The sequence below is a fragment of the Vulpes lagopus genome, chromosome 24, assembly GCF_018345385.1.
Source record: "Vulpes lagopus strain Blue_001 chromosome 24, ASM1834538v1, whole genome shotgun sequence".
Taxonomy (NCBI): Eukaryota; Metazoa; Chordata; class Mammalia; order Carnivora; family Canidae; genus Vulpes; species Vulpes lagopus.
Genome location: NC_054847.1, coordinates 52,451,937 through 52,458,307, shown reverse-complemented (window position 1 = coordinate 52,458,307; position 6,371 = coordinate 52,451,937).

Below are 6,371 nucleotides of genomic sequence, written 5' to 3'. Positions count from 1 at the left end.
CACAAAGTTTATGTACAAAAATGACATTTTCATAAACCAAAACTCTATGATTAAAAAAATACATTGCTGTTGAAAGGGAGCAAAATATGTGACCCCAGAATATGCCACTTTGGCATGTGAATTATTTTGAGCTAAAGGCAATCAAGACCCAAAAGCCTCAAAAAAACAAACAACAAAAAAAACCACTTTTACCTCTCCCTTACCTATCAAAATTACTTAGACTGGCAGCCTGGCCCAGAAAGAGAGTTATTAACAGAGATAACTTTTTAAATGCCCTTATCTGTATGGCAGCCAAACAATTACCAAACATCTACCCTTCTTATTGTCCTGTGAATCATCCTCCTCTCCTTTGAAGCCCAGGTCGCTTTCTCATGCTTTAGCTCAGGATGACATATAAGCCTTGACTGACTGGCTTCCCTTGGGTCTCATATTCTTATGGGTTCCCCCATACATGCATAATTAAATTTGTTTTTCTCCTGTTAAACTGTCCAGTTTAATTTTAAATTATTAGACCAACCAAAGAACCAAGAAGGGTAAAATACATTTTTTCCCTCCCAACATATTCATTGTCTTCTATAAATTTTTAAGTTAAACTAAGTGCTAGTATGCCTTGGTGAGTATATCAGAAATTTCAGTCTCCTTTTAAAAATTCTATAGAAAGAACAAGGATGACGTCATCTTAAGTTACATATTAATTTCAAAATAAAATAAATGGCTGACAATAAAATCTTACCAGCTAACTGTATTTTTAAAAAATTGTGTTCATTTGACTACTATAATAATAGGTCATCATTTGCCAATACCCAGTGTTGCACTTTCTTCTTTCCCTGGTTATCTTCACCAACACAAACCGAGGAAATCATCTTTGCATCCTTGCTCCTTGCACATCACCTGGCACAAAGCCTGCTAAGCACTGTGGGGTTAGAATGCTAAACCACATAGTGTGGGTAATGGAGCCAATGCTGCCCATGCCCACTGATGGAAATATTCTATGTCTGAGTTCCCAGGCATCAGACTGACAAGGGGTCCAATCGATCTTTCTCATAGTTCCTATTCCTGTTATGTGTCCTAGAATCCACAGGTGGTTATTAGATTTACAGTTCTGCTGGCTCTGAACTCAGGCATTATTACTTATGAGTCTGGATAATATCAAAACTGCCAAAACTGACTTCAGCACGTGTCACACTGTCACCGTTTTGGATAACAGGACCCTGAGGGACATGCAGAAACCGGTTCAGTTACTCCTCCAGGAATGTCAGGTTGGGACAGTCTCTGCTGTCACTAGCTCTTTGACCTTGGAACAAAATACATTATTCTTTGGTAGCATCAATACTTTTCTTTTTCTTTCCATATATGTTATTTCTGTTTTGACATTTTTTAAAATTTATAAAGAATAAAGTTTTTTTCTAAATTTTGTGTGGCACTAAAGGTATCTCTTCTTATGTGATATCAAAACATGTTCGTTCCTGTGTGTGTTCACATATCTTAGAAGCTGGGATTTTAATAATTGTCTCTACAAAATGTTAAATATTCCTCTGAGCAAAGGCTACCTTCATATTTAATTTTCCCTGAAATTTTGGAAATTTTCCATTTAATCGTCCTTAGGGAAAAACACATGTTAGATAACTCACATAGTGAAGATAACCTATTTGATGTACCTCCCTGTGTTAACTCATATTAACTTATAAATTCACCTGTCATCTAACTAAGACTTTTATCTAAGGCATTTCACTCATTAAATTATTTTATACTATGACTTGAATGTCACATATGTCACCTACTATTTCATAGAGTCTCCTGGTCTAAATATAAATTTTTCTCAGCTTTTAAGAGTTTCTGTTTCCATCTAGACTTTCCTCCACATATTTCTTAAAAGAAGATTACTTTCTACTAATCAGGATTGATATAAACAAATTATTTTTCATGTTTTTATTTAATGAATATTCACAGAACAGTCACCATATGCAAGAGCATGAGGCTATGAATTCTCCAGGAACAAAATCTAGGGAATTTTTCTTTTTTAATTAAGAAATCTAGCTGATGAAGTACTAGGAAACTGAAGGAGGGCAGAGAGGTAGAAGAAATCCCAGTTAGAAACAGATGATTTCAAGACAGTCCTTTAGAAGGCAATCAGGTGTTTAGCCCTTGATGGCAGATATGCAGGAGCTGTTCTACACCTACTTATGGCTGGAGAAAACATGGAGTGGCCTAAAGTCACAGCCACCCTGCCCTCCTTCAACTGCAGAGATGTTTTGCAAGGTATCTGTGAGTGGAAATTCTCCCACGTGATTCTCAGGAGCCTGAGAACCCTCCACTGCTGTGTCTGCTCTAGATATTCTATTTTTTTAATACAGTACATGTGGTACTTAGACTTAATATTAAACATCCTACCACATCCCACTTGCATCTCCCCTTGGATCCCTGGAGGTTACTACTTAAATCTCTCAGTGGTCTTATTACAATGTGTTGCATTAAATAATAGGGGTATGTTGATAACTGTGTATATTTAAATACATTTGTAGCTCTTCATTTTGGGGTCAACAGATTTGTTAAATAAAACATTAACCCTTTTACTTCCCTGCCGAACATATTTACATTCATTGTGTCATTCCCATGCTGATTTTAATTTCTAAAGATTATTTGGGGATCAACAAGAGTAGTGTTCTTTTCCAAATAAGTTGCTAAGAGCAAGCAGACTACAATCTTATGTAACACATTCCCGGAGGACATCACTTTGCTATCATAATTCATATAGGCTTTTCACAGTTAAAATATCTCTAAATCATTTTGAAATGAAATTTATTCCACAAAAATCAACTGGCATCAATTTTAATCAAAATTCAGGAGAATACAACAAAAGTATTTGTAACCTGGAAGTTTCATCTGATCTATGCCTTCTGTGTCAACCAGACACCAAATTTATGCCTGTAAAACAGGAAGTGACATTCATGTGAAGCTTCTTAACTCTAGAACCTTTTGTCAGTATCACTACCAGCATTTGCTCTGCCTTTTGCTACTACCCAAGGCTTGAGGGTATGTTTCTCTAGGCTGTCTTAGCTCTAACAAAACTCTACTTTTCCATGATACCATCATTGCAAACACCATCACCTGGCTTCAATTCCATCTCTTAGGCATTAGTCCCAGCCTATTCTTTACCCTAAAATCAAAGCACATAAAGAATATTTAGTCTTATGATATTTTGTATTCAATGTTGTCATAGTCAGGTTGAGCTGCTATAATGAAATGCCATAGACTAGGTGGCTTAAGCAACAGAAATTTATTTTTCACACTTCTGGAGACTGAGAATTCTTGAGAGTCTTCTCATGGTATCCTCATGCAGAGGAAACAGAGAAGATCCTCTCTCCAAAGTCTCTTCTTACAGAGGCATTAACCCAGTTCACAAGGGCTCCGCCCTCATACCTAATCACTTCCTGAAGGCTTCACCTTCTGATATTTTCATATTGGTATTTCAACATGTGAAATTTAAGATGCAAATTTCAGCAGATGAATTTGGTGAATTTCAAGATAAGACTTTTTGGGGAACACAAACGTTTAGTCCACAACAAATGGTGCACATTTCTTTAGTCCTGATTCAAACCATTGTGGCACACCATCCCCAAAATGACTTCAATTTGAATTGATGTGTAAGTTGTGACCTGCCAGACCATGTGCTTGGTTCATGCCCATACATCTCCCAGGATCAAAGTTTGCTTATGTCACAATTATTTAGCTTCATATACAATAAAGGGTTGGCATTAGAAGAACACTTTTGGAAAAAGTTCTCATTATGTGAAGGCTAATGAGTAGACAGTTATATGTTTGAAAACTCAAATGTTTGTATGTGATATACAGGTGGTATATGCCAACCAAAGAAGATGCACCTGAACCATTTCAATTTCAATTTAAAAAATATATACAGGCAAGATAACAAAATATATGTGTAGTATATTGAACTTACCTTTTTACTCTTGTGGGGTTCTTATTTCCAGCCAGAAGGAACTGACCTAGCCATCTACCAGGAAAATCTACTGACCTAGGTACCTAGGAACTGTTTTGACATACTTTTTTAAAGGGGTGCCTACGTGGCTCAGTTGGTTGAGTGTCTGACACTTTTTTTTAAATTTTTATTTATTTATGATAGTCACAGAGAGAGAGAGAGGCAGAGACACAGGCAGAGGGAGATGCACAGGCTCCATGCACTGGGAGCCCGACGTGGGATTCGATCCCGGGTCTCCAGGACCACGCCCTGGGCCAAAGGCAGGCGCCAAACAGCTGCACCACCCAGGGATCCCCGAGTGTCTGACTCTTGATTTTATCTCAAATTGTGATCTCAGGATTGTGGGATCAAGCCTCACATCAGGCTGCACACTCAGTGAGGACTATTTCTTCCTCTCCCTCTGTCCCCTTCTACACCCACCCCCATGCTCTGTTTTCTGTCTAAAATAAAAAGACATTTTATTTTATTTATTAACATTTCAGAGTATGTGAAGACTTGACTATGATGGTCAGTGATGATGCCAAGGACATTTTCTAAAGAATAGTGGGAATAAAAGCACAGTGGTTTTGGGATGCCTGGGTGGCTCAGCAGTTGAACATCTGCCTCTGCCTTTAGGCATGATCCCAAATTCTGGGATCAAGTCCCACATCAGGCTTCCTGCATGGAGCTTGCTTCTTCCTCTGCCTATGTCACTGCCTCTCTCTTTCTCTGTGTCTGTCATGAATAAATAAATAAATAAATATCTTTTTAAAAAACCCACAGTGGTTTTAATTTGGGATAAAACTACAGTGGAGGAAATGGGGATTACGGGCATACTTAAATTTTTCTGGAAATTTTGTCACATTAGGAGTGTGTGCACATGATGAAGAAAGGTGGAAGGTCATAGGATCATGGGAGTTTAGTTTAGTTCATAAATTGGGTTTTTTAAAAAATTCATTTGAGATTCCAGGAGAAAAATAAAGGTTGAAAAAATGGCAGAGAATGTGTCCTGAGAAAGCATAAAAGGGTGAAAAGGACAGGGTGAATGATTCCTGTAGAGAAGAAAGGAACAAAGTTACTGGACAAAATATGCTGGAATTGCTGCATGTGACTGAAGGGCCCATTCAAGTCAACACTTATCTGACACATTACAGGATAGTTTCCATTAGCAGCAGTCAATACTGCATTTGGTTATCCTTGAAGAAATGTTAAGGGTTGAGTTCACTTAGAGGCTTTGTCAGGAGAGAAAGATAAAGTTAAGAGGGAAAATGAGAGAAGAGATTAAATTCTAGTCTAAGCAAGTTATTTAATGGATATTATTTTCATATATTTCTTATCTGCCATAATTTGTTGTTAGTAGACATGTTTATTTTCATCCATCTCTATGTTTTATGTCAATTTTTTGTTGTTTATTTAACCATTACAGGATGTTGAAAATCAAAGAATAGAAGCCTTTATACCAACTTTGACCTTAACAGTGCGGGCACAGAGTTCCAGAACTTTCCTTCAGCATTTATTTATGTTGATAACTTCCTCGTGCCTCAGTTAAGACAATTCCTTAGTTAAGACTCTGACTGATTTTATGCTTAAATTATCTTGGTTTACCTTTTATTCTACTACCACTTACACAATTTGCAATTGTGACTTAAATGAAGAAATTTATGGAGGTGTGTGCTATTCATACATTCGTGATATTACAGTGTATGAGATAAACACAAACCAGAAATAAAGAAATAAATAAAGCATGTTGTATGAATTGAAGAAGATGAGATGAGATATTGCAGGAAGGTTAGAGACCATGAAGACACAGCAAATGAAACTACCCAAAAAAAGACAGAGAGGAAAAAAAAATAATTGAAATTAAATAGAGCATCAGTGACTGTGGGACAGCCTCATGAGAAGGAATATATATGCAATTAGCGTCTCCACAGGGGTGACAAAAAAATATTTGAAGAACAATGGTCAATATTTTCCCTAATGTGATAATACTATAAACCAACAATTTCAATAAGTTCAAGGAACTCCATGTGTAAGAATCATGGAGGAAACAACAGCAAGTCATAGCATAATTACATTGCTCAAAACCAATGTTAAAAAATAATATTAAAGACAACTAAAAGAAAAAATATATAAGCATCACAATAGATTTTTTTGTTGTTGGAAAATAATATGAAAATGAGAGCAAGAAGATGCTACAGCAGCATCTTTAAAACTCTGGGGAAAAGTGTGCAGGTAGAATTTGATGTCCAGAAATAACGTTTGCCAAAAACGAAGATGAAGTAGAGGCTCTTTCAGACATTCAAAAGCTAAAAAAATTCAGCAGCAGCAGACTCATGCTATGGGAACTTGTTAAAGAATTTGCTCAGGTGGAAAGAAAGGGATACCAGGTGGAAAG